We start from the raw sequence: 12065 nt of genomic DNA on the forward strand, positions 1-12065 counted from the left end.
ACTAATGAAATTTTTGTTCACATGTGGATGTATATATAGTTACATAATGAACATTTTGAAAATTTAAAAAAAGAAATTATACTTCATTGTTTTCACACACACACGCACGCACACAGCGCGCTCACACACACACACACACACACAGATAAATATATACATACATATACATATATAGTGCTGTATATTGCCCTTTCGTGTTTTTGTCTTATTTGGCTTATTTGTTTTAGTTTTAGTCATTTTTTTACAAACTTTCTTATTTATCATTTATTTTTAGTTTAAAGTAACAAGTAACAAAGTCATTTTTTAATGTTTTTTTTTCTTTTTTTTTTTTTTTACAATAACAGCACTGTTACCAAAAATTTCACATTTCATTTGAGTTTAGTCAGTAGATGTGTATTTAAAAAGAAGAAATAACATTGAGACTTTGGAAAATAACTGGAAGGTCTTGATTTCCCTTGACTTTTTTACCCTTTGCACCATTTAACGCAAGCATTATTTTTCTCTCTTTTCCCATCACTGTCAGCCAACACGTGCCAGACAGCCAAAGATGTCTATCATGTTATTCCTGCATTTGCATGGTCAACATCAAACGTTTCATTAACTGTGGATAAGCTGCTTTGGTACGCGCTGGTACTGGCAGCATCGAAGCCAGAGATAACATGTGAATGAAAGTATTTAATTCAAATGAACTGGAAAAGCACCTGAAAGTGCACTAGGCCGCAGCAGCAGAAAGTGAAAACTCCCCCTCCAGTTTAGGAGCTAAAGTTTTGTCATGTTATGCAGTGTTTTCGAGATGTCACGTAATCAGCGTTTTTATATCATGACCAGTGACTGTACCAAACAAGAACCAAATGAATAAAATTGTTCCGTTTTGTTTCAGCAGCGCAAAAGGTTGTGTGTTCAATTCCCAGGGAACACACATACTGGTAAAAAAATGTATAGCTTAAATGCACTTTAAGTCGCTTTGGATAAAAGCATCAGCTAAATGCATAAATGTAAATTCAAATAAATCCCAAAGGTTACATTAAAATTGTATGAACATGAACACAACTTTTTTCAGTTGCCTGCTGTAACCATAAATGACACTAATTCAGTTGTTCAATTATTCAGGAAGTCTTATTTAGTCAGATAAATAAAGCTCTGATTAAATAAAATTAAATAAATAAATATATATATATATATATATATATATATATATATTTAGGGGTGTAACGGTACGCAAAAATCACGGTTCGGTACGTACCTCTGTTTTAAAGTCACGGTTCGGTTCATTTTCGGTACAGTAAGGGAAAGAAATGCAAACATTAAACTGCAGGGTGTTTATTACTATAAACCTTTTTAACAATTTGTTAACACTTTTTAAAAATACTTTTTAATAAAATATATATAAAATAAAAAAGAATAAGAAATAAAATACTGCTGCAAAGTTCTCCACTAAATAAAATACTCTCAGTCTCAAACCATATCATATAATAAAATATAATGAAAAATATAAATAAATAACCAAGATTACAGTGCAGCATTACCAATCCCAGCTTGTAGGCCTGCTCATATTTAAAATATATATATAACTTTTCCAAAGTGTAAAGTGCAGCATCAACAGTTTCAGTTTTTAGACCTGCTCAGATTTTGTTATTGCGTTGGACCGATCGGAATTAAGAGCAAAGGTCTGTTTAAATGTCGACGGGAGCTGCATTTTAGAGTGTCCCCTGTCATCCAGCGCAGCTGCCCCCTCAAGCATCAGGTCGCGGAGCAACATCAAAAAGAACAGCTGAGACCGGCCGACAGTTAAGAGTAGCTGGAGCCTTTGCGAAATCTGTCAAATACAGCCGTGAAAGTAACAGGCATACCTGTTGAAGTCACGGACAACCTCCGCGTCAGTGCCCATACCCAAGAGAGCGTGAGCAGATAACGAGCTCACACAGCTATCTGCATGAGTGCATCGACTCCAACGCGAATCCACTGTCCTGGTGGGCCAGTGGTGACGCGATAATCAGTCTAGATTTCCGCTGCTGTCCAAAGTCGCGCGCAAATACGTGTAATACATGTTAGAACTCTTTGATTTCTTTAAAAAAATATATATTGGAAAACGCATGTTCTTGTTGCTGTTTGGCATTTATTAACAATAAACAAAAATGTTTTAAAACGTGTCTCTCTGTCAGTTAAAAAAGCAACAATATATGCTAAATAACTCAACGATAGAGCTTTGTATGCAACAGAATCAGGATAAATTAGGTATGTAAAAAAAAAACAAAAAAACAACGGCGGTAATACCGCATATCGCGCTATTGAGCCACCCATAATAACCGCAGGGGAAATTTCTTAACCGCGACAGCCCTATGCTGAATAAATGTATTAATTAAAAAATAATAATTATAGCGTATACTGTAACTGGATGATGTTTGGTTTAGCAATGAAATATTACAATGTTAAAAATATTAAACCACTATTGCATACAATATAAATATATAAAAAAAGTTTTAACTATTATACTATCATGTCAGCAAACTTTATAGATGTGAACATAAAGATTTGAAGTTTGTGTATATTGTACATTAATATGCTAACTGTATTTACAACCCGAATTCCGGAAAAGTTGGGACGTTTTTTAAATTTTAATAAAATGAAAACTAAAGGAATTTCAAATCACATGAGCCAATATTTTATTCACAATAGAACATAGATAACGTAGCAAATGTTTAAACTGAGAAATTTTACACTTTTATCCACTTAATTAGCTCATTTAAAATTTAATGCCTGCTACAGGTCTCAAAAAAGTTGGCACAGGGGCAACAAATGGCTAAAAAAGCAAGCAGTTTTGAAAAGATTCAGCTGGGAGAACATCTAGTTAATTGATATCAGGTCTGTAACATGATTAGCTATAAAAGCTTTGTCTTAGAGAAGCAGAGTCTCTCAGAAGTAAAGATGGGCAGAGGCTCTCCAATCTGTGAAAGACTGCGTAAAAAAATTGTGGAAAACTTTAAAAACAATGTTCCTCAACGTCAAATTGCAAAGGCTTTGCAAATCTCATCATCTACAGTGCATAAAATCATCAAAAGATTCAGAGAAACTGGAGAAATCTCTGTGCGTAAGGGACAAGGCCGGATACCTTTATTGGATGCCCGTGGTCTTCGGGCTCTCAGACGACACTGCATCACTCATCGGCATGATTGTGTCAATGACATTACTAAATGGGCCCAGGAATACTTTCAGAAACCACTGTCGGTAAACACAATCCGCCGTGCCATCAGCAGATGCCAACTAAAGCTCTATCATGCAAAAAGGAAGCCATATGTGAACATGGTCCAGAAGCGCCGTCGTGTCCTGTGGGCCAAGGCTCATTTAAATGGACTATTTCAAAGTGGAATAGTGTTTTATGGTCAGACGAGTCCAAATTTGACATTCTTGTTGGAAATCACGGACGCCGTGTCCTCCGGGCTAAAGAGGAGGGAGACCTTCCAGCATGTTATCAGCGTTCAGTTCAAAAGCCAGCATCTCTGATGGTATGGGGGTGCATAAGTGCATACGGTATGGGCAGCTTGCATGTTTTGGAAGGCTCTGTGAATGCTGAAAGGTATATAAAGGTTTTAGAGCAACATATGCTTCCCTCCAAACAACGTCTATTTCAGGGAAGGCCTTGTTTATTTCAGCAGGACAATGCAAAACCACATACTGCAGCTATAACAACAGCATGGCTTCGTCGTAGAAGAGTCCGGGTGCTAACCTGGCCTGCCTGCAGTCCAGATCTTTCACCTATAGAGAACATTTGGCGCATCATTAAACGAAAAATACGTCAAAGACGACCACGAACTCTTCAGCAGCTGGAAATCTATATAAGGCAAGAATGGGACCAAATTCCAACAGCAAAACTCCAGCAACTCATAGCCTCAATGCCCAGACGTCTTCAAACTGTTTTGAAAAGAAAAGGAGATGCTACACCATGGTAAACATGCCCCGTCCCAACTATTTTGAGACCTGTAGCAGAAATCAAAATTGAAATGAGCTCATTTTGTGCATAAAATTGTAAACTTTCTCAGTTTAAACATTTGCTATGTTATCTATGTTCTATTGTGAAAAAAATATTGGCTCATGTGATTTGAAAGTCTTTTAGTTTTCATTTTATTAAAATTTAAAAAACGTCCCAACTTTTCCGGAATTCGGGTTGTTCTTGAGGGACACTTTTTCACACCATAGTATACCATTCGAGATGTAATCCTGACGATTGTCCTGGAGTGAGATTATCAACATTCATTCTGTAATCACTACGCCATGATAACATTCCAACTGGGGCTCAACCTCTTCTCAAACTCCAAGACAGGACTGTAGGAATCACAAGACAGGTAGTCTGAATACTGATGCATTTCCAATTGAGGTGCTATTGAAGCCATTATCAATCAGTTTTCAGTCAGACATGTTTACCCACGAACACAGAGAAAAACGCAGAGAGGATAGAGCTCAGGCTCCATGTTTACATACCTCCTCTCCTCCTCCTCTTCTTCATGCATGCTTTCCTGTTATTGTCACTTCAGTAAATCATTGAACAGAATTTACAATACAGCATGTGTGCACTACCTGCCCAAACCTGGTCACAACCCCTTCAAAAACAAGAGAATCCTACTAAACAACATGCATCGACAGGAAGTCAAACTCTGAATGTACAGTAAACACAGCACACACAGTCAAGATCTGACTCCCAGACACAGCCACTCAGCGAGAATCAGCAAGACGGGAGGCGCTCGAGTCAATATTTACTCAACTGAAGAGACCAGGTCAAGGGTTTCCATGGAAGTGATAATTGGAATTCCAGGAGTGTGTGAGCAGATGAACAGGAACGCGAGGGTCTCTGATCAGCCGATCAGATAAAAATTCAGACCTTCTGTCTGGACAGGCTGCTTTTCAGCACAGGATGATATTAACACTCCCTCAAGGAATCACAACACAAATGAATCGCCTGTCTACAGCAAGAGGGTTTGTATAGCATTTGTTTAAAAATCAGTCCATAGGAATCAAATCCAGCCACTTTTGTTCAATGAAATGTAGGGATGCACAATATATTAGTACTAAAATGAAAATTATGTAATCACTTACTCACCCTAATCTCACTCCAAACTGGTCGTTACTCTTTGGAACGAAAAAAATAAATAAATTTTTTTTTTGAAAGTCAATGGTGTCCAATGTTGCTTAACTTTCAAAATATTTTCTTTTCTGTTCTGCAAAAGAAAGAATGCAAAAGGGTGTGTATATGACAGAAATTCTATTTATAGCTGTTAATCTTTAAAAACACTAATAATTTAATAACGCAAATCTTTTGCAAATCTCAAAATGAAGCTTTGTAACGTTTTGTTTTCTAAAAAGCGCTATACAAATAAACTTGAATTGAATCCAATGTTTAACAATGTACATAATTCCTAAATCAGTGTTACTGGTTTAAAAAAAAAAGAAGAAGAAAACATGGATTCTGTTAATTTAAATAAAGCAGAAATAAAGTAAAAGACAAATACAGTATAAGATGAATCCTAAAATAAAAATAAAAAATAACTGAAATAAACGAAAGTTTAGGTAGAAATTACTAAAATAAAAATAAATTATAACATATTTATTTAAAATTAAAACAAAAACTGGAAATATAAAATAAAATCTAAAAATACTTTGATAGTATATAATAACAATAATAATAAAATATCAATGGCCTAAATTCACTTGTAGCCTTTTAAAATGATTGATGTTTTACTTTAAATATAGACAAAATAGTATAAACTTTAATATCAGCCATTTATTGGTTACTGACCATAACTTGAAAATAATCTGTATTGGATAATTTTTATATCATGCATCCCTGATAATAATAATGCTAAATATGCTCACGTGTATCGATATTTTCTTACACCCCTATCTCAAAGCCGTAATTCCTATCCACTTCCATTTAAAATCTTGGTTTGTGTTCTACTGAAGAAACAAAGTCACCTACATCTTGGATGCCCTGGGGGTAAGCAGATAAACATTAAATATTTTTTGGGTGAACTATCCCTTTAAGCGGAGACACCAGAAAGTACTCGTAGATGGAAAAAAACTACATGCTTCAAACGCAATATTAATGCTTACACCTCTAAAATAAAATGTCTGAAAACCTGTTCACCCCTTAATCGGCTGCCAACACACATGAAATCATTTAAGGCTGAACGGAAGATATCTGGGCCGCTCACTGTGCGGAGCGGAAGCTTCTCTAATCAGCCACGTGCGTCAGATCAAGTGTGGGGCTTATATTTTACATGCTGAAGCCAGCACGCACTGGCCCGGTGCGCTGGCAGCATGTATTAATACATTTGCAAGTAAATGAATGCAAATGAATTACATGCAAACGTGTTCTGTCCCTCCCTAAACCTAAAGCCATGAAACAACTAAATCCATATGGGATGCAGTTACTTACTGTACATCCAAACAAATTGCATCTGAACTTAAAAATGACTTATAGTAAACTGATATGTGTAATGGTGTGTGGCATTTTAATGTGATATTCAAATATTTTTTTTTTCTACAGCAGATGCATTGAAGTCATATGTCAGTAATTGCATGAAAATATTTTTATGCACATGATATTTTCAGGCAAACACTGTGAGTGTATAGCATTTTGTTTTTGGTTTACAATGTGATCATTTGTCACCTGCCATCACAGGTTTATTTAAATCTTAAAATCCCTTATGTGAAATAAAGAAACTGAGTGTCTCTCTTATTTTCATCTTCTGAACTTGGCATTTGCAAACCTTTCATTGGAACTGATGTTATTAAACAGATCTGCTTGAATAGCATGCATTTCCAGAGCTAAAAGCTACAAAACAAAGCACGTTTCCTTAATCAAATTAAAGGCTAAAAAGGAAAACATTGCACGGAGGTAAATCCGATAATCCAGGGAAAACATTTTCATGTTAATTCACAGAAAGCCCACAGGCTGTAATCTCTCCATGACCGCTGACAGGATCGGCAGATACTAATCACTGCATTACCAGCCATACTAGCATACTGGCCAGTATGAAAGGGATGAGATTCTACTACATTTATGCCATTATAATAGCATATTTGCCAGAGTATCAGCCGGCAGGACCACTTAACATCATTTACACTTGAGAATGCAGGGTGAAAAACATGGAGTAACGTGATGTAATGTTGCTATTAAAGGGTTAAAAACCAGTTTTTCATAGCAAATTACTTTATAGAAAATGGAAAAAAAAGCCACCAAGATGCAAGGATGTTGCGAGTGTTTGCTAAGAAACCTTAAGTATGAGCAATAGTGTATGAATATATTTTGGGAACAGATCCCACCCACTTTATCAGCAGCACTTTAAATACTTTTCTTATTGTTTTAGAAAAAACAACAACAACAAAAAAAAGCATTATAAGCCATGAACCAAACCATCCAGCTTGAAATGAAAATTTAATCAAATCAAAATTTAATTTAAAGCAAAAAAGAACTTCAGAAATCAGATAAAAAGAGAAGATGAAAGTACAAGAATGTGAACTTAATTTAATAAAAGGAAAAAAAAAAACTACAATCCCATGATGCATTGCAAGTACTTGGCCTAAATTCAATTTGTAGCCTTTTAAAGTGATTGACTTTGGTTTAGTGTTTTACTGAAAATAATGAGCCTATCTTATTTTGTGTTCAACTGAAGAAAGAAACTCATACAGGCTTCGACAGGTTTAACACCTCATAGCTCTGGTTTAGGAGTTCAATTCCCCATGGAAAAAAATGAATGGGATTTTTACTTTCGGAACCCGACTGTTGCACTCTCTATAGTGTAGCAATGCAAACACAACTAATCCTTTTCAAACAGGATTCCCAAACAGACCTGTCCTAACTCGCGCTATTAGTTGAGCCAGAGGCTGAATTGTCAAACTACTGTAATATCATGAAAATGCCAGGCAAAGTTACACTGATTATACAAACTATGAATTTGACAACGGACATGTTTAAGTTAGATAAGACATCGTTCAGTCTGACATTCTGCGGTCTACAATGAAAATCGTTACATTTGTATTAAATAGAGGATGAAACTGCGTATCTCTAGAGTCTGAATAGTCAGAAAACGTCATCCTGATTCAGCTAGCAGCATTCAGCAAAAGGATCATGCATTTTAAAAAGCACCATAATGCACTTTTGTTACACTGAATTGAACCTGGTATGCAAATGACACTGTGTTCACACGAGCTGACAATGTTCTGAAACACCATGTACCTGCCTTTGATCAATCATACCCTGCCTATCTAGCATATCTTCTGCTTTGCATGAAAGGTGTGGCAGGATTACACATCACAATGGCATATGCATGAATAAACACGGCTTTATGGTGTAAATTCTCTGCGTTTGTATTTGTTACGCCACAACAAGTCATACATTTTCAAAGTATGACAAGCAGCAAACATGCAAGCCAACATCTACAACTGCAAAAATTAACAAGTTTGGAAATGGCCCCAATGATTCATACCTAGCAAACTTATCATTCACTGTCCAGCTGTCTTGTTATTAGATGACACGAAAGCACTGTGGAATTCATGCTAAAAGTAAGAAGCCCGTGTAAAAATGACCTGCTTCTTAACAAAACATTTATTTCACTGCAGAGAGCTCACGAAGAGGTGTTAGTATGTGTGTACAGTGTAAACATATTACATTCTCTAAATTCTGAGCTAAGATACCTTGAGGAGAGCTGCAGAGAGAGCATCTTAAACTTCACGATAAAACTCAGTTCTTTGGAGAATCTCATAAAAATGGTCAGCAAATGTCCTGGTTATAGTTCTTTCACATAAAAAAGGAATGATATTTTGCATTAAAGAAAATTACGTTTTTTTTTGCTTGTTATTTTACTATCAATGTACTATCCATTTTAGTTTAATATTTTTCAATTTCAGATGAAAAAAAAAACCTTTAGTAATTTTGTTTGTCATTTTTTATTTCTTTCCTTTTATTTATTTTATTAATTATTTTATTCAACTGACTTTATTTATTAAAAATAAAAAAGCACAAGCCATTTGGATTTTTTAACAGGAAGCTCGTTAATACTGGAAAGAAAATGCACTATTTTCTGAACTTGAGGAAACATTTTCTGAATTTCATAATGATTTTCAAAGCTTTTCTGACATTTAGCATCGTCACATTTTAGTACTTCAAATTCATGCAGAAACGTGTTTAACTGTCATGAAAATAGTAAAAAAAAAAAATCCTGGTTGAAAATAAATGGCAAAAACATTTCCTCTGTGAGATTCACCTTATAAGGCCGTGATGGATTAGAATGACTTGTGAGCTCTGAAAACCAACAAATATGAAAGTTTGCACCATATGGCAGAAATATATACCAGTGTTGTTAATTAATAATCTGGTTTATTGCCTTTGCATTCAGCATTCTTGATCCTACAGCAACGCCAGTGAGTCACGCTCCTACGGTCTCCTGCTGTCATCTGTAAACAATCATACATGCACGCTTCTTTCCTGCATCTAAATATGGTCATGGTGTGTGTGCAAAGAGCAGAGATCTGCGGTCAGGAGTATTAGAGAGAAACAAGGGCGGCTGGGGGGATGTGTGTGTGAGTGATACTGTGAGAGAGTGGAAGAGATACACAGATCCTTTGGGGTTTATCTTTCCCTTGATGATTTCCTTAATGAAAAAAAAAGACAGAAGCAAGAAACATACAACCATTTCTTTCACAGACAGACATATAGCATGTGAACAGAACTACACTTTCAGAAGACACAGCCAGAGAGAATTGCTTGCAGATTAAAAAAATGGTGCATCACATTTATCGGGCAGCACATTACGAGAGATAAGCGTTACCTCCCAGTCTAAGCCCTCCTTAATGAAGAGGGAAGAGACGGAGTCTTTGATGTGAAACTCGTAGATGACCATCTTTGCATCATTCTGTTCTGAAGGAAGCATATCAATGAATGTCAGCATTGACTAAAGCCCGGCACAGGTCAATAGCTTCGGATTTGCTTGGATTCCCATGATTCAGAGATCCTGTTTTTCTGTGCAAGGCACTGTTAGAGCGAAAGGGTTGAAGAAATGGGTCATTTTGCATTACTAAGCCCATACAGAATTTGCATGTTTTCTTCAGAGATTGTTGGGGGAAATTTGAAGAACGGATTTAAAGGAGGAACGCTGTCAAAATATACAAAATAAAATAATAAGTAAATAAATGATGTACAAATAAATTAGTTCCAGTTGTTCTACTTCAGAATTTCACATTTACTTCAGTGTTACTTTCCGCTACTTTGACATTATTTGTGAATTTTACAAGCAATTTCTGAGTGAAAATTGTTTCTACACAATGTTTTTTTTTCAGTGATAAAAAAAAAATGCATTTTATTCCATGCATAAAAAAAAAAAATTCAGGCTGGCATTACCATACCTGTGTGCAACATTATTATAGTAAGGTTTAAAATATAGTAAGGTTTAATATATTGAACTGAAAGTACTACACTCGCATTGTTAACTGGAATCATTGTTAAATGAGTCAAAAATTCAAAGAATTGTAACTGAATGAATCAAAGGCAGAGTATATTTAGAATTTTGTGAAAAAAGACAGACATTCAAATTCTTTAGAATTATGCAAAGTACTTATTACTAGCCGTTACACATGACACAGTTCTGATAAAGGGTGTGTCAGAGGACTTTTGAAAGAAATTATTATTTCTATTCAGCAAGAACGCATTAAAATTATCAGAAGTGACAAAGACATTAAATGTTGTAGAATGTTTAAAAAAAATTATATTCAAAATAAATGCTGTTCTTTTGAACTTTCTGGTCATCAAAGAAATAAATATTACACTTCATACGAATATGAAGCAGCACAATTGTTTTCAACATTGATAAATATATATGTATATATATGTAATATATAATAAATGTTTTTTGAGCAGCAAATCATCATATCAGAATGATCTCTAAAGGATCATGATGTGACACTGAAAACTGGAGTAATGATGCTGAAAATTCAGCTTAGCATCAGAGAAATAAATTACATTTTAAAATATAATTCAAACAGAAAACAGATATTTTACATGGTATTAGTGTTTAACTGTTTTACTGTATTTTATATCAAATAAATGCAACCTTGGTGAGCATCAGACACTTCTTTTTTTTAAGGTAGTGTATGTTCACCAAAATGAGCAGATCACTCATCCCTGCAGTAGTTCTGGAATGCAGGCTGCATGAAGAGACCTGACATCTCTCCATCTCTAACACAACCAGGGCATGTTAAAGTCACAGAGATGAGTCCATAGGGCACACATTCCATTATTTTACAATTGGTGTTATCAGTCCCAACCTTCCCTGGAGTCAGGAATTGTCTTCTCTATCGGTTACCAAGAATGTGTTTTACACTATCAGTGAAGAACCATTTTTCTCCTATATCAACTACAACATACTAACAGACAAATGTAAATGTCCAACCTTGCCATTTCAATACTTCAGAGTTCAGAACTTTGAATTAAACCAACCAGATACGAGATGAGTATATGACTTAGCAAAAACTATTTAAAAACAGAGAACCTGCTGCAGCCGTCACAAATGCACCACACCAAAGCTTGCCACATTTCTCACAGCGACTTCTCTAAATGGTGGATCTCACGTCAGGATTGTGGGTAATCTGGCACACCAAATGATGTACAAACACACTGTACAATGCACTCAAGATAAAGTTTCCAGCATTTAACATTTACAGTTAAGACATCATGCGGGTGCTTGAAGTGTATCCCTTCTTCCAGTTTTTTAGTGTGAACACACCACTCACACTACAAAATGTCGTCAATTTTGGCATTTTGCAGATGGATTTATTTAAAGCTTGATAGTCTACATTGTATCAGCTCATGCATTCCCTGGGAATCGAACCCATGACCTCAGTGTTTCTAGTGCTAGAGTTTGAGCTACAATTATCAGGGCTCGAAATTAACCTTTTTACTTGGTAGCACTGGTGCTCCCAACTTCAAAACGTTAGGAGCATCAGCAAAAATTAAGAAGCACTCAGCAAAAATTTAGGAGCATCAAAACAAATTATACAAATTATATATAGTTTTTATC

At 35.5% G+C, this 12065-nt stretch overlaps 1 protein-coding gene across 5 annotated transcripts in view; it reads right to left on the reverse strand.

Moving 5' to 3' along the window:
• The window catches only part of src (v-src avian sarcoma (Schmidt-Ruppin A-2) viral oncogene homolog), a 44858-nt gene that overhangs the window by 24052 nt on the left and 8741 nt on the right, over window positions 1-12065 (reverse strand). The window contains exons 1-2 of one of the 5 annotated variants that reach the window (XM_059541364.1): window positions 4477-4493; window positions 4190-4320 (exon numbers count right to left, since the gene is read on the reverse strand). The exons of 3 other annotated variants lie outside the window; for them this stretch is intronic. The gene's annotated coding sequence lies outside the window, so the exon portion shown is untranslated. Of the gene's footprint in view, window positions 1-4189; window positions 4321-4476; window positions 4494-5092; window positions 5122-12065 lie in introns of those variants that run through there. One more of the 5 variants, XM_059541365.1, reaches the window with a different exon arrangement.

Source organism: Carassius carassius, chromosome 46 (assembly GCF_963082965.1).
Source record: "Carassius carassius chromosome 46, fCarCar2.1, whole genome shotgun sequence".
Lineage (NCBI taxonomy): Eukaryota > Metazoa > Chordata > Actinopteri > Cypriniformes > Cyprinidae > Carassius > Carassius carassius.